This window comes from Hordeum vulgare, chromosome 3H (genome assembly GCF_904849725.1).
Source record: "Hordeum vulgare subsp. vulgare chromosome 3H, MorexV3_pseudomolecules_assembly, whole genome shotgun sequence".
Classification (NCBI taxonomy): domain Eukaryota; kingdom Viridiplantae; phylum Streptophyta; class Magnoliopsida; order Poales; family Poaceae; genus Hordeum; species Hordeum vulgare.
The window spans coordinates 144,487,002-144,510,686 of NC_058520.1; positions in this window are offsets into that span (position 1 = coordinate 144,487,002).

Here is a 23,685-nt window from a genome sequence, read left to right on the forward strand (position 1 = left end):
TGCTCCTCCTTGCCAAAGGAATCGAGCACGAAGGCCTCAGAGAATCGCTACACTTGTCGTCTCCACCTCCGGCCACCGAAGGCCGCCGGCCCGATTCGCGACGTCCAGAGCGGCCCCGAGCCCATCGAGATTCCCATGAGCCTTCCCGTGAGCTTCTCCGTCGTTTCCCCCATTTTCCCGTTCCGTTCCATGCCCCCTAGCGCAGCCCCACGATGGCCGACTCCGGCCACCGCGCAAGCTCGTCGCCGGCCTTGTTCCGGCCACCTCCTGGCCCGTGGCTTGGTCAGAACGGATGCGACGCGCCTCCAGCTTCCCGTAGAGCCTCTCCGCGCGCCTTTTGGTCAACGGAAGAAGTTTTCCGGCGAGCTCCGTCGTGCCTGGCAGCGCCGGCGGCTCAACGCCGTTGAGGCCGACCCCCTCTGACCATGCTTTGACTCCCTTGAGTCACAGACAGGTGGGGCCCAGCCCTGTTTAAATTAAGTCAATCACAAAATTAACTAACCAGATTAATTAACCTAATGACCCACTGACAATGGGCCCAGACCCTAATTAGGAATAAAAGTTTAAAATTAAACCCTATTTAACACTTGTGTCACTGGCTAGTGGGCCCTGGCTGTCAGGTTTGACCTGGCCGGCCAGTTGACCTGCTGACGTCAGTGCTGATGCAATAATAGTATTTCTGTTTATTAAATAATTCCAGAAATGTCTAAAACTTCTAAAAATCATAGAAAATAATCTGTAAGTCCAATGAAAATAATTTATATATGAAAAAGTATCAGAAAAATCCAAGGAGTCTGATTATGGCATTTTCATGCATGTTTGAAAAAGTTAACATCACCAAATAGGCAAAATGGTGAATAGGATAAATTTCATAATTAGTTTGGAGATGGAACTTGATACTTATTTGAATTCCACTTCAATTGTTATGACCAAACATTGGTCAATGCAAATCAGTACCTCAAAATACTAACTCCATACATGTTGGAATAAATTGTTATGAGCATCAGGTCGAATCAATTATAAGGGTACTTGGAAAGATACCCAGCTTGAAGTGATGTTTGAATCCTAATTCAAACTAACTTCAACATAAGAAATGATAGCCACATTAGCCCTGCCACTTTTCATTTCATGACTTGAGCATGCATCATAGTGTTGCATTTCCGTGAAGTAATGTTGTTCTTTCTTCTTTGCCAGTGTTGTTCCCTCTCGGTAAACGATGTTTCCGACGATGTGATCGTTGACATTGATGAAGACTCATTGCTATCTTCAGACGTGTCAGGCAAGCAAACCCCCTTGAGCATACTGATATAAACCCACTCTCTCGCTCCTGCTCTCTTTTACTGCATCAGGACAAACATGATTCAATTGTACATGTTATCGGTAGTTGAACCCATTCCTCTGCATGACTGATTTTGTCACAGTAAATAGTTGAAACCACTTAGCATGAGTAGCAATTGCTTGAGCCTTCTTGTGCTTACTCATCCATGCTTGTTTACAATGCCTGCTATGCTTAGAGTCGTGTCGGGTCTGATCCATCTGAATGATGTATCGGAATGGCTGTGTTCATGTCCTATAGTGTGAGAGTAAAGGTGTGAATCTGATTTGGTAAAGGTAGCGATGAGAGGCCATGTAGGAGTACATGGTGGGTTGTCTCATTGGGACCGTCCTTAAGAACTAAGTTCTGTGTGTGTTATCCAAGACAAGATACTACCACACATTGGGATACTTAATTGACCCTCTCGTCTTATTAATCGCCTAGATCTCTGTCCAGGTGTTGCAATTAGTTTCTGGTGTTTGTAGGAAAAGTGTTGGCGGCCGTGTTTAGCTCTGCCCGACGGGGTAGGCTTCACTACGGTAGATACACAGTGGCACGGTGTACCAAGTGGCACGCGGATGGTGGGCTTGGGAACCCTGCGCGCATCGTTTGGGGCCGTAGAGGAAACCTCGGCCGTACTTCCTTGCGGGTTCAGTCTCAAATAGGCGATAAACCTGGACTAGGGTCTTGTGTGGTTAACGGTCGTGGCCGACACCCACGCCAGTGCTTCCGCTTGAAGGTTGCCGAGATGCATGACGTGCATATGGTGCTAAGTGGTGAGAGCATGTGTGAAGAAGTATACCCCTGCAGGATGATTCAATATGTTCGAATAGCCGCGTCCTCGGTTATGGACTACTTGGAAACATTACGTGGTATGTAGACAATTTAAATGGATACTCTAAAACATGCAAGATAAGTGTGAGTGCTATGGAAGGCCTTCTCGTAGGGAGACGAGAGTGGATCCATAGTGGTGTATTGAATTGGTGAATATGTGGACTCGTTTGCGTTATCCCACCTCAAAGAAAGAACTTGTAGTCGTAGTACAGGTTAGCCAAGAGTCAAAGCTGGCTTGCTGCAATCAAACCCCACAATCCTTTCATTGAAACAGGATGCATATGTACATAGTTCTGATGTAAGACTTGCTGAGTACCTTTGTACTCACGGTTGCTTTATTTATGTTTTTGCAGAGAAGACTTAGACTCATTAAAGGTTCTACGCGATTTGTTTGATGTTGACCGGATTAGCTTGGGAATCCCAGACAGAGGTCTGGCTCCTTTGGTAGGGTCGTAGGAGCTTTTCACGCTTTTCCAGCCACTTTTAGTAGATGTCTGTACCCACACATGATTTGCTTCCGCTTGTTGTTTGTATGACTTGAGTGTCGGGTCACGAGACCCCTGTTTGTAATATCATACTATGTTGACTCTTATGAGTCTTTAATAAATGCTTGAGTCATAGAGTTATGTTGTGATGCCATGTTGTATCTACACATATCGTGCATAATGTGTGTATGTTTGAAATGCATTATATGTGTGGGATTCGACACCTAGTTGTTTGCCTTTAGTAGTACTCTTTACAGGGAAATGCCTCTTTGTGATTCCATCGAGCCTTGGTAGTTTGCTACTGCTCAGAACACATTGATTGACCGGCATGTATCCTTCTTTGCTGTTGTGTCTGTCCCCTCGGGGAAATGTCACGCGGTGTAATGGAGTCGTTGTAGCTTGCTACGACTCGTCTACACACGCTGATGACCGACACCTGCTTTGCTGGGTTATGTATGCATGTCCATGTACGGTTGTACCGCTGGGGTTTATAACTAGTCATGTCGACCCGGGTTCTTTGTCGTTTGAACGCTAGCAACATATTCATATACGTGAGCCAAAAGACGCAAACGGTCCCGGCCAAGGTAAGGTGGCAGCCGTGGAGTTTACCGTGCGTGAGGCCGCAAAGTGATGTGATGTGTTACAGGCTAGGTTCTTATGACTCAGGATCGGGGTCCCGACACTCTCTTTGTCATCTGCCTCCCTTCCTCTCTTTGCCGTCTGATTATATGGGCCAACACATAGTTGGTCCAGCCAGCTCTTTGTCATCCCTTTGTCGTCGGCCTCCCTCCCGCTGTGCCATCAGCCTCCCAAGGCAGCGGACGGCAAAGAGCCTATATGGGCCAGCTGCTGCTGCCCCAGGTTGCACAGCTGGGTGCCACGTGGCACCTTTGTTGTCTGCTGCCTGATGGCAATGGCCTTTTCCATCAGCTGGCAGACGGCAAAGATCCCATGTTGTCACGGTTTTTTTTGTTATTTCACAGCACATATATATATAATTCATAGCACATATATGATATATAGGCCACAACACATATACATATACATAGCACATATAATTCATAGCACATATATAGATCACAACACATATTCATAGCACAAAGTTTCATCCATATATATACATATACATATAGTTCCACATATACTGTTCATACATATATACATATACATATAACTCCACATTGTTCATCAACTCAAATGAAAACTAGAACTAAAGCACTCCCTCAATGCCAACTTCCGTGCATGTAGTACATCCAATCTGCAAAATGAGAATAAGAAAGTCACAAGAAGAACAACAACATACATATGACGTTTTTGAGCTTATTATGTCATTGTGGAGGAAAATAACCTAAGTATATGACCTTTTTGAGCTAACCAAGGTTATTATGCCATTTTTAACCTAACTAAGCTAATTATGTCAATTTGGATGGAAATAAGCTAACTATCTGACATTTATGAGGTATCAATGGTTCTTATGCCATTTTGGACCTAACTAAGCTAATTATGTCATTTTAGTGGAAAACAAGCTAAGTATATAATATTCATGAGCTAACCAAGGTTCTTATGCCATTTTGATCTTATTATGTTATTTTGGAGCTAAATTAGTCATTTTAATGAGCTAACCAAGGTTCTTATGATGTTTTTACCTAACTAAGCTAATTATGTCATTTTGGAGGATAATTAGCTAAGTATGTCTTTGTTGGGGGAAAATAAGCTACGTAGAAGAAGAAAGAGAAGAATCAAGAAGAGAAGAAGAAGGAGAAGAAAAAGAAGAAGAAGGAGAGAAGAAGAAAAAGAAGAAGAGAATAAGAAGGAGAAGAAGGAGAAGAAGGAGGAGAGAAGAAGAAGAAGGAGAGCTCCTTCTCCTTCTTATCGTCCTTCTCCTTCTTCTTCTCCTTCTTCTTCTCCTTCTTCTTCTCTTCTTCTTCTTCTTCCTTCTTTTCATTTTTCCTATTTCAATTGATCTTATTATGTCATTTTGGAGCTAAATTAGCTAAGTGATGAGCTAACCAAGGTTCTGATGATATTTTTACCTAACTAAGATAAACTAGCTAATTATGTCATAAATGAACTAGAGAAAATTTACCAGAGTGGTCATCGAGGAGAAACACCGGGGTTGCTCGCGGCAGCTTCGTTTGGAGACGGTTGCCCTGGAGAAGGGTCGTACGATGCCGCTCGGGAGTTATTCTGCAGAAAAGATATTTTGCAATGTCTTAGTTAGCATGATGACACTCAATTGTTAATACTAGTTTATAATGACCATTGAAATGAAACTCACCGTGCCAATTGTAGAGAAGACGGGCATTGGAGGAGGGGCTTGACCGGTCTTCTCGCACAAAGACTGCACATACGGTTTTGAAGAGTCGGTCGTATTAGTTAGTAATGAAACAGACATTACACACATGATTTGGCTAATGTAAAAAAGAAACTTACCACAATATGCTCGTACATGGCCAGGTGAGCCACCTCATTCCGGGCCCTCTCCTCCTCAATTAACCGAGCCGTGGTCTGGTCCCTCGCCTCAAGAGCACCCTGAAGAGAAGCCTGGATTGCCAATCTCTATTTCTCAAGAGCAGCCTGGTTTGCCGCTCTCTCTTTCTAAAGAGCAACCTGGAACACCATTCCTCGTTACCATAGTAATGATCGATGCCAACACACACAATGAAATGGATGAAATTTTTCTAAGTCCGTACAACTAACCTCGATGGCAAGATCGACTGGTCGTGGACGAGGCGTTATCTCAGGACAGGAGCTCGACTGGTGCGCCTTGATCTCCGGGAGAGTGAGTGAACAACGTATTATCCCATCTCCAATGGCTATCAAGATATGGGGCCTCCCGCCACCAGATTTCATCACCAGCTCTGGATCCAAAGGTTCCTGGCTCGGGTTAAAGTCCTCCCCTTTCCAAGCCTTCCCTGTGTCCCTATATTTCACGAGCTTGTGGTGGGATGAGATGTTGGTGAAGTTATTTGGATCATCCAGGTCAGACTCAGAGAATACCTTCGCCTTCTTGTAGGAGGCAGTATGGGCCATGCCATAAAGGTCGTACAACTATTGGATCTTCGTCTTGTTGTGATGCGCCTAAAAGAGAGGAACAAAGTATTAGTGAGGGGCTGAAGCTAGCATGAAGAATGAATTGCATGAATCGTGAAGCAAACCACATACCCAGTTTCGTTCGAACTGAAGTAAGTTGACGCTGCCTTGATGGTGTGGCACACCAACCATTTGGCTACGCCGATCCTTCGCATTGTCGTGGACGGCTCACCAATTGCCTATGCACCACTCATCCACCAACGCCTCCCAATAATCCATCTTATCTGCGCACCATCTCGGGGGCACCTATAAGTTATTAGAAAGAATTTTGAGCGCTACGCCTATGAAGCAAATCAAGAAAACTACGTACAAGGCCTTAAGAATAGGTAATTACCTTCATGTACTTCTCCTTCTTCAGATACTTTCTACGGCACTCCTTCTTCTGCTTCTTAAGACCACGCGTGGCGTAGTAGTCTCGAATAGCCTGCGGCCGAGCCTCGTGGCATAAGTTTTGTAATAACCGCCTACACTCGGCCTCGGTAACCTTGGCCGCCTCCTCCTCATATCCCTCCTCCCACCGACAGAAGGTCTGCAATCAAACGAGACAACACAGATTAGTACAATAATTAGCTATATTTATAATTTTAGATAAGGATAATTTACCCAAAAGCTATTGATCACCATCTCGGCCCTCGTGTGGCACAAGACACCATCTATAAGCTCCTCCGGCAGGGCCTGCGCAGCCTAGTAGTGCTCCGAGGTAAATCCTAGTGTACGAACCTGACCCTTGATACGTCTCAAACGTATCTATAATTTTTTATGGTTTCACGTTGTTATCTTGTCAACTTTGGACGTTTTGTTTACCTTTTATATCTTTTTTGGGACAAACTTATAAACTCAATGCCAAGTGCCAGTTCCTGTTTTTTCTGTGTTTTTGACTCTTTCCAGATCTGATTTTGGAACGGAGTCCAAACGGAATAAAATCCCCGAAATGAATTTTTCCAGAACGGAAGAAGATCGAGAGGCTTGAGGGCCAAGCAAGTGGGCCCACAAGGGGCCCACAGGCCCTGTTGCCGCGGCCATGGGGGAGGCCGCGACAACCAAGCTTGTGGCCCCCCTGGCGCTCCCCTGCCCTAGGTCTTTGGCCTATAAATTCCCTAAAAATCTAGAAAAAATCAGGGCGTCCACGAAAACACTTTTCCACCGCCGCAAGCTTCCTTTTTCGCGAGATGTCATGTGGAGACCCTTCCCGGTGCCCTGTCGGAGGGGACTTTGGAGTTGGAGGGCTTCTTCATCAACATCATCGCCCCTCCAATGACTCGTGAGTAGTTCACTTCAGACCTATGGGTCCGTAGTTAGTAGCTAGATGGCTTCTTCTCTCTCTTGGAGCTTCAATACAAAGTTCTCCATGATCTTCATGGAGATCTATTCTATGTAACCCTCTTTGGCGGTGTGTTTGTCGAGATCCGATGAATTGTGGATTTGCGATCAGATTATCTATGATATATATTTGAGTCTTTGCTGATTTCTTATATGCATGATTTGATATCCTCGCAAGTCTCTCCGAGTATTGGGTTTTGTATGGCCAACTAGATCTATGATTCTTGCAATGGGAGAAGTGCTTGGTTTTGGGTTCATACCGTGTGGTGACCTTTCCCAGTTACAGAAAGGGCAGCAAGGCATGCATCATGTTGTTGCCATGAAGGGTAACAAGATGGGTTTTTATCGTAGATATGAGATTGTCCATCTACATCATGTCATCTTGCTTAAGGCGTTACTCTATTCTCATGAACTTAATACACTAGATGCATGCTGGATAGCGGTCGACGTGTGGAGTAATAGTAGTAGATGCAGAAAGTATCGGTTTACTTGTTTTGGACGTGATGCATATAGATATAATCATTTCCATAGATAACGTCACGACTTTGCGCAGTTCTATCAATTGCTCGACAGTAATTCGTTCACCCACCGTCTACTTGCTTTCATGAGAGAAGCCACTAGTGAACACTACGGCCCTGGGGTCTATTCACACCTATCGTTTCCACTTTTGCTTTTACTTTGCTTTGTTACTTTGTTGCTTTTAGTCCTCACTTGGCAAACGATCTATAAGGGATTGACAACCCCTTCATAGTGTTGGGTGCAAGCTCTTTCTATTTGTGCAGGTACTTTTGATACTCCTTCACTGGATCGATACCTTGGTTCTCAAAACTGAGGGAAATACTTACCACCGATGTGCTACATCACCCTTTCCGCTTCGAGGGAACACCAACGCAAGGCTCCAAGTCCATGGGGGAATCCTTTGCATATTTTCCTAGGAAGTCCCTAAAGGCGTAGCCGTAGCAGAAGGATTCCTGGTGCCGTTGCTGAGGAGTACCAAGACAAGAATAGTCTCCCGTCAGCACTCTTGTTTCTGGCGCCGTTGGAAGGTCTTTTGTTGCAGTAGCAGAAGTATTTCTCGCGCCGTTGCCAGGGAAGGAGAGATATATCCAAGTAGGTCTCACAAACTCATCTCTTGCATTTACTTTTTTTGCCAGTTTCCTCTCGTTTTCCTCTCACCCACTTCACATTTGCCGTTTTCATTTGCCTTTCTCCTTTGCCTTTTTTCTTTTGCCTTTTTGCTGTTCACTTTCGCCCGTTTTCCTCGACTGCTCTTAGGCTTGTTCGTGAGAGACCTTTCCTCATGGCCAAACCAAACTATTTTAGAAAATTGGAGGAGATTGAAACTAATGTCAAAGGTTTCATGTCTTCTCAGTTTGACCAAAATAGTTACTTCCGTAGGGAACTAAAAGAGCAAAATTCCATTTTGGTATGTTTGAATAAAGAAGTTGATGATATGATCAAAGATTTCCTTGCACTAAATTCTCAGCCTGCTCACCTTGAAAAATTGGTGGGCCAAATTTCTGACAAGCACGCTACCTTAGTCAATAAGATGGCATCTAAACTTGAAATTTGTGACGCAAATCACGAAGATCTTGAAGTGTTTGGTGTGATTCCTCTTGAATCTTTGTTTTCGCGTGTCAAACCTATTGATGAAGGGGCTGGATATGAATCCACTTTGGTTGAAAAATGCCCCAATGATTCGGAGTCCACCTATCCTGATGATAAAGGTGTGGAGAGTGGAGTAGAAGAAATCAAAAATTTGGGTAGTAATGAAACTCCCACTTTGGATTTCAAGGAATTCAATTATGATAGTTTCTCCTTGTTTGAATGCTTTTCTTTGATGCAATCCATTGCAAACTCTCCACATGCTTATTGCCAAAGCAAATCTTTTACCGCGCATATCGTAGATGCTATGATGAAATCTCTTGAAGAGAAGCTCGAACTAGAAGTCTCTATACCTAGAAAACTTCATGATGAGTGGGAACCTACTATCAAAATCAAGATCAAAAACTATGAGTGCAATGCTTTGTGTGATTTGGGTGCTAGTGTTTCCGCGATTCCAAAGTCTTTATGTGATATTCTTGATTTTCATGAGATTGAAGAGTATTCTCTTAATTTGCATCTTGCGGATTCTAGTGTCAAGAAACCCATGGGAAGGATCGATGATGTTCTTATTGTTGCAAATAAGAACTATGTACCCGTGGATTTCATTGTACTTGACATAGATTGCAATCCTTCATGTCCCATTATTCTTGGTAGACCTTTCCTAAGGACTATTGGTGCTATCATCGATATGAAGGAAGGGAATATTAGATTTTAATTTCCTCTAAAGAAGGGCATGGAGCACTTTCCTAGAAAGAAAATAAGATTGCCTTATGAATCTATGATGAGGGCTACTTATGGTTTGAGCACCATGGATGACTATACGTGATTCCATCACCTTTTGCCTAGCTAAGGGCATTAAACAATAGCGCTTGTTGGGAGGCAACCCAATGTATCTATCCTTTTTCTTACTGTTTTGTGTTTTCCACACTTTCATAATTCTGTTATGATTGTGTTTTTTGCTTTTGTGCCAAGCAAAACCGTTATGATTAGTCTTGGGGATGATCGTTTGGTCATGCTGGAAAAGACAAAAACTTTCTGCTCACGAAAAGAATTTTCATTTTGTTTATGTAAAAGCTTTTCAATTGATTCGTTTTGCTGCCGATTGCTACTCAAATTCTGCAGACTTTCGTAATTATTCAGAATTTTTTAAGTACCAGAAGTATACGAAGTATACAGATTGCTACAGACTGGTCTGCTGTTAACAGATTCTGTTTTTGTTGCGTTGGTTGCTTATTTTGATGAAACTATGGATAGTATCAGGGGGTATTAGCCATGGAAGATTGAAAATACAGTAACCCAACATCAACATAAGTAGAATTTAAGTTTTCTACAGTACCCAAGGAAGTGGTGGTTTGCTTTCTTATACTAATGTTATCACGAGTTTCTGTTTAAGTTTCGTGTTGTGAAGTTTTCAAGTTTTGGGTGAAGTTCTTATGGACAAAAAGCTAAAGAGTGGCAAGAGCTCAAGCTTGGGGATGCCCAAGGCACCCCAAGATGATTCAAGGATGCCGTAAAAGCCTAATCTTCGGGATGCCCCAGGAAGGCATCCCCTCTGTCGTCTTCAATCCATCGGTAACGTTACTTGGGGCTATATTTTTATTCACCACATGTTATGTGTTTTGCTTGGAGCGTCTTGTATCGTAGGAGTCTTTTATTTTTGTTGTGTCACAATCATCCTTGTTGCACACCTAGAGAGAGAGAGACATTCACTCACCGTGATTTTGTCGTGCTTCACTTATATCCTTTGGTAGACAATTCAGCTCACATGTGCTTCACTTATATCTTTTGAGCTAGTTGCTTTTGCTCTATGTGCTCCACTTATATCTTTTAGAGAACGGCGGTGCGTGGCTTGGTAGTTGATCTATGCTATGAAAGTAGTCTCAAAAGGGGTAGTTATCCAAAGGGATACGGAAACTTCCACCTTCATGTGCATTGAATAGTTTGAGAAGTTTGATTCATCTCAACTAGTTTTGAGTTGTGGTTATGGTAATATTGAAGTTATATTAGTAAGGTGTTGTGGATCTAGAAATACTTGTGTTGAAGTTAGTGATTCCCGTAGCATGCACGTATGGTGAACCGTTATGTGATGAAGTCTGAGCATGATTAGTCTATTGATTGTCATCCTTTGTGTGGTGGTCGGGATCGCGCGATGGTTTATACCTACCAACCCTTCCCCTAGGAGTATGCGTTGAATGATTTGTTTCGATTACTACTAAATTTTTTGCAACAAGTATATGAGTTCTTTATGACTAATGTTGAGTCCATGGTTTAGATGCACTTTCACCTTCCACCATCACTATCTTCTTTAGTGTCGTGCAACTTTCGCCGGTGCACAAAACCCACCGTTAGCCTCCCTCAAAACAGCCACCATACCTACCTACTATGGCTTTTTCAAAGTCATTCTGAGATATATTGCCATGCAACTACCACCATGACATGTGCCACCACGTCTACATTGCCATTGCATGATCTTAAGATAGCTAGCATGGTGTTTCCATTAATGTCTATGCCATGCTAGATCATTGTCAGAGTACACTACCGAAGGCATTCCATATAGAGTCATTGTTGCTCTAAGTTATGAGTTGTAAGTGTGATGATCATCATTGATGGAGCATTTTCCATGTGAGGAAATAAAAGAGGACAAAGATGCCCACCAAAATAAAAAATAAATAAAAAAGAGGCCAAAGAGCCCATCCAAAAAAATAAGAGAAAAGAGAGAAGGGACAATGCTACCACCTATCCACACTTGTGCATATTAAGCACCATGATCTTCATGATTGAGAGTCTCTCGTTTTGTCACCACCATATAGCTAGTGGGAAATTTTCATTATATAACTTGGCTTGTATATTCCAATGATAGGCTTCCTCAAAATTGTCTTAGGTCTTCGTGAGCAAGCAAGTTGGATGCACACCCACTAGTTTTCTTTAAGAGCTTTCACATACTCTTAGCTCTAGTGCATCATTTGTATGGTAATCCCTACTCATTCACATTGATATCTATTGATGAGCATCTCCACAGCTCATTGATATGCCTAGTTAATGTGACCATCTTCTCCTTGTTAGTCTTGCAACCTCCACCACACTCCACACCACTTATAGTGCTAAAAACATGGCTCACGCTCATGTATTGCGTGAGAGTTGAAAAAGTTTGATAAAGTAAAGGTATGAAAACAATTACTTGGCCAATACCGGGGTTGTGCATGATTTAAATTCGTTGTGCAATGATGATAGAGCATAGCCAGACTATATGATTTTGTAGGGATAACTTTATTTTGGCCTTGTTATTTTGAAAGTTCATGATTACCTTGCTAGTTTGCTTGAAGTATTATTGTTTCCACGTCAATAGAAAACTATTGTTTTGAATCTACTAGATCTGAACATTCACGTCACATAAGAGGAGTTACAAAGGACATCTATGCTAGGTAGCATGAAAGCATCAAAAATTCATTCTTTATCACTTCCCTACTCGAGGACGAGTAGGAGTTAAGCTTGGGGATGCTTGATACGTCTCAAACGTATCTACCCTCACCAGGCAACGTGACACACACCGGCAAATTTGTCCGACAAAGCACACCATGGACGTTGTTCGGCTTGTGGACTCCATGAGGGTGTGTCCATCCCCTGCAGTATGATAAGGTCAAAGCATTAGATATTTGAAGAAACATGAAGGCATAAGCTAAAAAAAGCGTAATTGTACTTACCTATCCCCTTCAGGCTTAATCACCGGCCTCTTCTTGCGGGTAGCCAACACGACCGGGAGACGTGTACTACCACGCTTGTACACGGTGGACCCGTCCACCTGCAGCTCGCCCTCACTATCAGTAGACTCATCCCCGCCATCAACAGAACAGCCACCCAGACACTCGGTCCAATCCAACACCTCGGTCCGATCCGGCCAGGCACCCCATCCGGGCGTCTCCACGTCAGCCGAAGTCTGTGTGGTAGGAGTCTCCTGGGATGTAGCCTCATGACCGGAGTCTCGTGGGATGAACGCACCTCGAGCTGAGGCTGATCCTGGACCGGAGTCTCATGGGCCGAATGCCCGTCAACCCGAGGCTCCTGGACCAGAGTCCCCGTAGCCTCCTCTGCAAATGGGTCCACCATAGTAGTCCTGTGCTCGGGTGAATGAGCTGGTGGTGGTGGCGAGGACGGCGCAATAGTCCGCCTACATCTTCCGTGGCCACCACTTGTCCATGTACCCTTCCCCTTCTTCCCTAACCAACCAGCACCTCTCCCAGTGGGCAATGCCGCCGACGAAGAAGCACCTGCGGGTGGTGTCGTCACACCGTCTGCCAAGGCTCTACGGAGAGATAGGGGTGGAATGGAAGTACCACCCCTCGTGCGGGCCGCCGAAGAAGAACCCATCGAGTGATCTGGACCCGCACCCACCGTATTTCAACATGTGCTGACCTGCCATTATAAAGATTAAAATAAATTAGTACAACATAAAAAATTGAATAACTGACATGAATAATAATATGTACACATATAATTTAAGTTCGGAATCTTACAAGCTAATAATCATCATCTATAAATGCATCATCATCATTGCTATCACGCATGTCTTCATGAATGACGTGCTCATCGGATTCAACGGCATGAAGTTGTGGAAGGCCTTTCTGTAATCGGTCAAGCATTGACATGTCATCCGCATCAGTAACCTCTTATAGTTCCAGCTCTGCTTGTTCCGGCTCAGGGGTGAAGTCGGATTCATTGTCGCTGTCTACTTCCATGTTCTAGGGTGAAGCACGATGGTTCTTGAAACGTTTCTTGGAAAGACGTGTTTCTTGGAAGAATTCTCCATCTTATGTGTCTCGGTTAATGTGAGGTTCATAATCCTGTTCATTTGGGGGAGGTGGTCTAACACGTGGAGGCACTTCATAAAAACATACCAACCTTCCAGATTATTATCAGTTTGGCATGCCCACGGTAGATAGAAAACTTGGGTCGCGTGTTGAGCCGTAATATAGACATCGGGAACATGTAAATGGGTGTTTGGATTGATTTCGACTAGTCATATATGTTCATGAGTCCTTCTAGTCTCCTTCTGCTGGAACCAATAACATTTGAAGACTACGATGTTCGGTGGGTTTTCACCATAGAATTGAAGTTCATAAATTGCTTCAACTCTTCCATAATACTCGATACCACCTTCGCCGATAGCAGAGACACAACAATTTGTAGATTTCCGGTCGGGCATAGATAGCTCTTTGCCAAAGATACGAAAGAGATACCCGTTGATGTTGTATTTCTCAAATGAACGGACCTTATAGTCAAAACCATTAGCGGCTTGTCTCAATTCGGCGTCCATAGACTCTGAATTAGCCTACAAGTTTAATATGAAACGATTGTTGCATTAGCCGCAAGTTAGACCAAGAAATGAAATGGTACATTATTGATAATTATCGTTTGTTTGAACCAAGACATGAAACCGGGATAGCCGCCTCCATGCTTTGCCAGAAGCTCATACTCTTCGATGGAATCATTTTGGATCACCGCGCCATCCAAGAATTTGGCGATGTATCGGCTGCATGAAATATCTGGGAATAAGAGCAGTTCAAAGGAATTAGAAGTTACGGAAAAATGTGCCGAGAACTTACTCGATGTACAACCGCACTTTTTTTAGGTCGTTGAATATATACAACAAAATGTTCCGCCATTCTTCAACATCCAACGTTATTGGTTTCGAAGCACCGGCTGGTGCGAGCTTCCCTTTGAATAGGTTGAGGTTGGATCCAACTTTTAGGGTCTGCATCATTGTGTTGGAATTATGCCCTAGAGGCAATAATAAATATGGTTATTATTATAATTCCTGTATCAAGATAGTAGTTTATTATCCATGCTATAATTGTATTGAATGAAGACTCATTTACATGTGTGGATACATAGACAAAACACCGTCCCTAGCATGCCTCTAGTTGGCTAGCCAGTTGATCAATGATAGTCAGTGTCTTCTGATTATGAACAAGGTGTTGTTGCTTGATAACTGGATCACGTCATTGGGAGAATCACGTGATGGACTAGACCCAAACTAATAGACGTAGCATGTTGATCGTGTCATTTTGTTGCTACTGTTTTCTGCGTGTCAAGTATTTATTCCTATGACCATGAGATCATATAACTCACTGACACCGGACGAATGCTTTGTGTGTATCAAACGTCGCAACGTAACTGGGTGACTATAAAGATGCTCTACAAGTATCTACGAAGGTGTTAGTTGAGTTAGTATGGATCAAGACTGGGATTTGTCACTCCGTGTGACGGAGAGGTATCTCGGGGCCCACTCGGTAATACAACATCACACACAAGCCTTGCAAGCAATGTAACTTAGTGTAAGTTGCGGGATCTTGTATTACGGAACGAGTGAAGAGACTTGCCGGTAAACGAGATTGAAATAGGTATGCGGATACTGACGATCGAATCTCGGGCAAGTAACATACCGAAGGACAAAGGGAATGACATACGGGATTATACGAATCCTTGGCACTGAGGTTCAAACGATAAGATCTTCGTAGAATATGTAGGATCCAATATGGGCATCCAGGTCCCGCTATTGGATATTGACCGAGGAGTCTCTCGGGTCATGTCTACATAGTTCTCGAACCCGCAGGGTCTGCACACTTAAGGTTCGACGTTGTTTTATGCATATATGAGTTATATGGTTGGTTACCGAATGTTGTTCGGAGTCCCGGATGAGATCACGGACGTCACGAGGGTTTCCGGAATGGTCCAGAAACGAAGATTGATATATAGGATGACCTCATGTGATTACCGGAAGGTTTCCGGAGTTACCGGGAATGTACCGGGAATGACGAATGGGTTCCGGGAATTCACCGGGGGGGCAACCCACCCCGGGGAAGCCCATAGGCCTTGGGGGAGACACACCAGCCCTTAGTGGGCTGGTGGGACAGCCCACAAGTGCCCTATGCGCCAAGGAGAAGAAAATTAAGAGAGAAAGAAAAAAAAAGGAGGAGGTGGGAAGGAAGGGGGGCTCCCTCCCACCAAACCTAGTCCAACTCGGTTTGGGGCGGGAGAGTCCTCCCCCTTGGACTCGGCCGACCCCCTTGGGGCTCCTTGAGCCCCAAGGTAAGGCCCCCTCCCTCCCACCTATATATACGGAGGTTTTAGGGCTGATTTGAGACGACTTTTCCACGGCAGCCCGACCACATACCTCCACGGTTTTTCCTCTAGATCGCGTTTCTGCGGAGCTCGGGCGGAGCCCTGCTGAGACAAGGTCATCACCAACCTCCGGAGCGCCGTCACGCTGCCGGAGAACTCTTCTACCTCTCCGTCTCTCTTGCTGGATCAAGAAGGCCGAGATCATCGTCGAGCTGTACGTGTGCTGAACGCGGAGGTGCCGTCCGTTCGGTACTAGATCGTGGGACTGATCGCGGGATTGTTCGCGGGGCGGATCGAGGGACGTGAGGACGTTCCACTACATCAACCGCGTTCTCTAACGCTTCTGCTGTACGGTCTACGAGGGTACGTAGATCACTCATCCCCTCTCGTAGATGGACATCACCATGATAGGTCTTCGTGCACGTAGGAAAATTTTTCTTTCCCATGCGACGTTCCCCAACAGTGGTATCATGAGCTAGGTTCATGCGTAGATGTCTTCTCGAGTAGAACAAAAAAGTTTTTGTGGGCGGTGATGTGCGTTTTGCTGCCCTCCTTAGTCTTTTCTTGATTCCGCGGTATTGTTGGATTGAAGCGGCTTGGACCGACATTACTCGTACGCTTACGAGAGACTGGTTTCGTCGTTACGAGTAACCCCCTTTGCTCAAAGATGACTGGCAAGTGACGGTTTCTCCAACTTTAGTTGAATCGGATTTGACCGAGGAGGTCCTTGGATGAGGTTAAATAGCAACTCATATATCTCCGTTCTGGTGTTTGCGTAAGTAAGATGCGATCCTACTAGATGCCCTTGGTCACCACGTAAAACATGCAACAACAAAATTAGAGGACGTCTAACTTGTTTTTGCAGGGTATGCTTGTGATGTGATATGGCCAACGATGTGATGTGATATATTGGATGTATGAGATGATCATGTTGTAATAGAAATATCGACTTGCACGTCGATGGTACGGCAACCGGCAGGAGCCATAGGGTTGTCTTTATACTAACGTTTGTGCTTGCAGATGCGTTTACTATTTTGCTAGGATGTAGCTTTAGTAGTAATAGCATAAGTAGCACGACAACCCCGATGGCAACACGTTGATGGATGATCATGGTGTGGCGCCGGTGACAAGAAGATCGTGCCGGTGTTTTGGTGATGGAGATCAAGAAGCACGTGATGATGGCCATATCATGTCACTTATGAATTGCATGTGATGTTAATCCTTTTATGCACCTTATTTTTCTTAGAACGTCGGTAGCATTTTGAGGTGATCTCTCACTAAAATTTCAAGACGAAATTGTGTTCTCCCCGACTGTGCACCGTTGCTACAGTTCGTCGTTTCGAGACACCACGTGATGATCTGGTGTGATAGACTCAACGTTCACATACAACGGGTGCAAAACAGTTGCGCACGCGGAACACTCGGGTTACGCTTGACGAGCCTAGCATGTGCAGACATGGCCTCGGAACACATGAGACCGAAAGGTCGATCGTGAATCATATAGTTGATATGATTAGCATAGGGATGCTTACCACTGAAACTGTACCCAACTCACGTGATGATCGGACTTGGGATAGTGTAAGTGGATCATGAACCACTCAAATGACTAGAGAGATGTACTTTTTGAGTGGGAGTTTAGCATATAATTTGATTAAGTTGAACTCTAATTATCTTGAACATAGTCTAAGTCCACTTTGAATATATTTGTGTTGTAGATCATGGCTCACGCGACAGTCATCCTGAATTTTAATACGTTCCTAGAGAAAGCTAAGTTAAAAGATGATGGAAGCAACTTTGTAGACTGGGCTCGTAATCTTAAGCTAATCTTACAAGCTAGGAAGAAGGATTATGTCCTTAATGCTGCGCTAGGAGATGAACCACCCGCTACGGCTGATCAGGATGTTAAGAACGCTTGGTTAGCACGTAAGGAGGACTACTCAATAGTTCAATGTGCAGTCTTGTATGGCTTAGAACCGGGACTTCAACGTCGGTTTGAGCGTCATGGAGCATTTGAGATGTTCCAGGAGTTGGAGTTTATCTTTCAGAAGAATGCCCGGATCGAGAGGTATGAGACCTCCGATAAATTCTATGCTTGCAAGATGGAGGAAAACTCGTCTCTCAGTGAACATGTGCTCAAAATGTCTGGGTACTCAAACCGTCTAGCTGAACTGGGGATTGAACTCCCGCAAGAAGCTATCACTGACGGAATCCTTCAATCACTGCCGCCAAGCTACAATGGCTTTGTGTTGAACTACAACATGCAAGGGACGAACAAGTCTCCCGGCGAGTTGTTTGCGATGCTGAAAGTCGCAGAGTCTGAACTCCGTAAAGAGCATCAAGTGTTGATGGTGAATAAGAACACTAGTTTCAAGAGAAACGGCAAAGGCAAGAAGGGCAATTCGAAGAAGAGCGGCAAGCCTGTTGCCAATCCGCCGAAGAAACCCAAAGCTGGACCTAAGCCTGAAACGGAGTGTTTCTATTGCAAGGGTATGGGTCACTGGAAGCGCAATTGCCCCAAGTATCTGGCAGATAAGAAGGTGGGCAAAGAAAAATCAGGTATATTTGATATACATGTTATTGATGTGTACTTAACCGGCTCTCGTAGTAGTGCATGGGTATTCGATACCGGTTCTGTTGCTCATATTTGCAACTCTAAGCAGGAACTGCGGAATAGACGAAGGCTGGCGAAAGACGAAGTGACGATGCGCGTAGGAAATGGTTCCAAGGTTGATGCAATCGCCGTCGGCACAGTGTCACTTCAGCTACCATCGGGATTAGTGATGAACTTAAATCATTGTTATTTAGTGCCTGCGTTGAGCATGAACATTATATCTGGATCTTGTTTATTGCGAGACGGTTACTCTTTTAAGTCTGAGAATAATGGTTGTTCTATTTCTATGAGTAACATCTTTTATGGTCATGCATCGAATGTGAGAGGATTGTTCATATTGAATCTTGATAGCGATACGCATATACATAACATTGAGACCAAAAGAGTTAGAGTAAACAATGATAGTGCCATATTTTTGTGGCACTGCCGCTTGGGTCATATTGGTGTAAAGCGCATGAAGAAACTCCATGCTGATGGACTTTTGGAGTCACTTGACTTTGATTCACTTGACACGTGCGAACCATGCCTCATGGGCAAGATGACTAAGACTCCGTTCTCCGGAACAATGGAGCGTGCAAGTGACTTATTGGAAATCATACATACCGATGTGTGTGGTCCAATGAGCGTGGAGGCACGCGGCGGATATCGTTATTTTCTCACCTTCACTGACGATTTAAGTAGATATGGTTATGTCTACTTGATGAAGCACAAGTCTGAAACATTTGAAAAGTTCAAGCAATTTCAGAGTGAAGTGGAAAATCATCGTAACAAGAAGATCAAGTTCCTACGTTCTGATCGTGGGGGTGAATATCTGAGTTTCGAGTTTGGTACTCACTTAAGACAATGTGGAATTGTTTCACAGTTAACACCGCCTGGAACACCACAGCGTAATGGTGTGTCCGAACGTCGTAATCGTACTTTGTTAGAGATGGTGCGATCTATGATGTCTCTTACTGATTTTCCGTTATCATTTTGGGGTTATGCATTAGAAACAGTTGCATTCACTTTAAATAGGGCACCATCAAAATCTGTTGAGACGACACCATACGAACTGTGGTATGGCAAGAGGCCAAAGTTGTCGTTTCTTAAATTTTGGGGATGTGACGCTTATGTCGAAAAGCTTCAGCCTGAAAAAGCTGGAACCCAAAGCGGAAAAAATGCGTCTTCATAGGTTACCCAAAAGAGACAGTTGGGTACACCTTCTATCTCAAATCCGAGGGCAAAGTGTTTGTTGCTAAGAACGGAGCTTTTCTCGAGAAAGAGTTTCTCTCGAGAGAATTGAGTGGGAGGAAGATAGAACTTGACGAGGTTGTCGAACCTCTTATCCCTCTGGATGGTGGCGCAGGGCAAGGGGAAACCTCTGTCATTGCGACGCCAGTTGAGGAGGAAGTTAATGATGATGATCATGAAACTCCAGTTCAAGTTTCTGTTGAACCACGCAGGTCGACGAGATCACGTGCTGCTCCAGAGTGGTACGGTAATCCCGTCTTATCAATCATGTTGTTAGACAACAATGAACCTGCAAGTTATGAAGAAGCAATGGTGGGCCCAGATTCCAACAAATGGCTAGAAGCCATGAAATCCGAGATAGGATCCATGTATGAGAACAAAGTGTGGACTTTGGAGATACTACCTGAGGGCCGCAAGGCTATTCAGAATAAATGGATCTTTAAGAAGAAGACGGACGCTGACGGTAATGTGACCGTTTATAAATCTCGACTTGTGGCAAAGGGTTTTTCACAAGTTCCAGGAGTTGACTACGATGAGACTTTCTCACCCGTGGCGATGCTTAAGTCCGTCAGAATCATGTTAGCAATAGCTGCATTTTTCGATTATGAAATCTGGCAGATGGATGTCAAAACGGCGTTCCTTAACGGTTTCCTTAAGGAAGAGTTGTATATGATACAACCCGAAGGTTTTGTCGATCCTAAGAATGCTAACAAGGTGTGCAAGCTCCAGCGATCCATTTATGGACTGGTGCAAGCATCTCGGAGTTGGAACAAACGCTTTGATGAGGTGATCAAGGCATTTGGGTTTATACAAGTGGTTGGAGAATCTTGTATTTACAAGAAAGTGAGTGGGAGCTCTGTGGCGTTTCTAATATTATATGTGGATGACATATTACTGATTGGAAACAACGTAGAGCTTTTGGAGAGCATAAAAGGTTACTTGAATAAAAGTTTCTCTATGAAGGACCTAGGAGAAGCTGCTTACATTCTAGGCATTAAGATCTATAGGGATACATCAAAATGCCTGATAGGACTTTCACAAAGCACATACCTTGATAAAGTTTTGAAGAGGTTCAAAATGGAACAGTCCAAGAAAGGGTTCTTGCCAGTTTTACAAGGTACAAGATTGAGTAAGACTCAGTGCCCAGCAACTGATGAAGATAGAGAGCATATGCGCTCCATCCCCTATGCTTCAGCCATAGGTTCTATCATGTATGCGATGTTGTGCACTAGACCGGATGTTAGCCTGGCCATAAGTATGGCAGGTAGGTTCCAGAGTAATCCAGGAGTGGATCACTGGACAGCGGTCAAGAATATCCTGAAGTACCTGAAAAGGACTAAGGAGATGTTTCTCTCATATGGAGGTGACGAAGAGCTCGCCGTAAAAGGTTACGTCGATGCAAGCTTTGACACAGATCCGGACGACTCTAAGTCGCAAACCGGATACGTATTTATTCTTAATGGGGGTGCAGTAAGCTGGTGCAGTTCCAAGCAAAGCGTCCTAGCAGATTCTACATGTGAAGCGGAGTACATGGCTGCCTCGGAGGCGGCTAAGGAGGGTGTCTGGATGAAGCAGTTCATGACGGATCTTGGAGTGGTGCCAAGTGCACTGGATCCAATAACCTTGTTCTGTGACAACACGGGTGCCATTGCCTTAGCAAAGGAACCACGGTTTCACAAGAAGACCAGACACATCAAACGACGCTTCAACCTCATCCGCGACTACGTCGAGGAAGAGGACGTAAATATATGCAAAGTGCACACGGATCTGAATGTAGCAGACCCGCTGACTAAACCTCTTCCACGGCCAAAACATGATCGACACCAGAACTGTATGGGTGTTAGATTTATTACAATGTAATTCACATGGTGATGTGAGGGCTGGATTATTGACTCTAGTGCAAGTGGGAGACTGTTGGAATTCTGCCCTAGAGGCAATAATAAATATGGTTATTATTATTATTCCTGTATCAAGATAATAGTTTATTATCCATGCTATAATTGTATTGAATGAAGACTCATTTACATGTGTGGATACATAGACAAAACACCGTCCCTAGCATGCCTCTAGTTGGCTAGCCAGTTGATCAATGATAGTCAGTGCCTTCTGATTATGAACAAGGTGTTGTTGCTTGATAATTGGATCACGTCATTGGGCGAATCACGTGATGGACTAGACCCAAACTAATAGACGTAGCATGTTGATCGTGTCATTTTGTTGCTACTGTTTTCTGCGTGTCAAGTATTTATTCCTATGACCATGAGATCATATAACTCACTGACACTGGAGGAATGCTTTGTGTGTATCAAACATCGCAACGTAACTGGGTGACTATAAAGATGCTCTACAGGTATCTCCGAAGGTGTTAGTTGAGTTAGTATGGATCAAGACTGGGATTTGTCACTCCGTGTGACGGAGAGGTATCTCGGGGCCCACTCGGTAATACAACATCACACACAAGCCTTGCAAGCAATGTAACTTAGTGTAAGTTGCGGGATCTTGTATTACGGAACGAGTAAAGAGACTTGCCGGTAAACGAGATTGAAATAGGTATGCGGATACTGACGATCGAATCTCGGGCAAGTAACACACCGAAGGACAAAGGGAATGACATACGGGATTATACGAATCCTTGGCACTGAGGTTCAAACGATAAGATCTTCGTAGAATATGTAGGATCCAATATGGGCATCCAGGTCCCGCTATTGGATATTGACCGAGGAGTCTCTCGGGTCATGTCTACATACTTCTCGAACCCGCAGGGTCTGCACACTTAAGGTTCGACGTTGTTTTATGCGTATATGAGTTATATGGTTGGTTACCGAATGTTGTTCGGAGTCCCAGATGAGATCACGGACGTCACGAGGGTTTCCGGAATGGTCCGGAAACGAAGATTGATATATAGGATGACCTCATTTGATTACCGGAAGGTTTTCGGAGTTACCGGGAATGTACCGGGAATGACGACTGGGTTCCGGGAGTTCACCGGGGGGGCAACCCACCCCGGGGAAGCCCATAGGCCTTGGGGGAGACATACCAGCCCTTAGTGGGCTGGTGGGACAGCCCACAAGTGCCCTATGCGCCAAGGAGAAGAAAATCAAGAGAGAAAGAAAAAAAGGGAGTAGGTGGGAAGGAAGGGGGACTCCCTCCCACCAAACCTAGTCCAACTCGGTTTGGGAGGAGAGTCCTCCCCCTTGGACTCGGCCGACCCCCTTGGGGCTCCTTGAGCCCCAAGGCAAGGCCCCCTCCCTCCCACCTATATATACGGAGGTTTTAGGGCTGATTTGAGACGACTTTTCCACGGCAGCCCGACCACATACCTCCACGGTTTTTCCTCTAGATCGCTTTTCTGCGGAGCTCGGGCGGAGCCCTGCTGAGACAAGGTCATCACCAACCTCCGTAGCGCCGTCACACTGCCGGAGAACTCTTCTACCTCTCCGTCTCTCTTGCTGGATCAAGAAGGCCGAGATCATCGTCGAGCTGTACGTGTGCTGAACGTGGAGGTGCCGTCCGTTCGGTACTAGATCGTGGGACTGATCGCGGAATTGTTCGCGGGGCGGATCGAGGGACGTGAGGACGTTCCACTACATCAACCGCGTTCTCTAACGCTTCTGCTGTACGGTCTACGAGGGTATGTAGGTCACTCATCCCCTCTCGTAGATGGACATCACCATGATAGGTCTTCGTGCGCGTAGGAAAATTTTTGTTTCCCATGCGACGTTCCCCAACACATTGTACCGAGGCTTCGGATTATGCAAGTGTTGATTTTTTGCTTCGTAGCGTGTGTCACAAAGTTTGCCACCTCCTGAGTAATGAATGCCTCAGCCATCGATGCTTCAATTCTACACTTATTTTTACATTTAGCTCGAAGCGTCTTCTGCATCCTCTCAGTTACATAGCACCAACGATTTTGCATGGGCCCACCCAATCTTACCTTGGTCGGTAGATATAAAATCAAATGATGCATTGGATTAAAGAAGCCCGGCAGAAGGATCTTCTCTAACTTGCACAACAACTCCGGTGCAAACTCCTCCATGTCATCTACCACGCCAGGTGACAATTCTTTCGCAAAA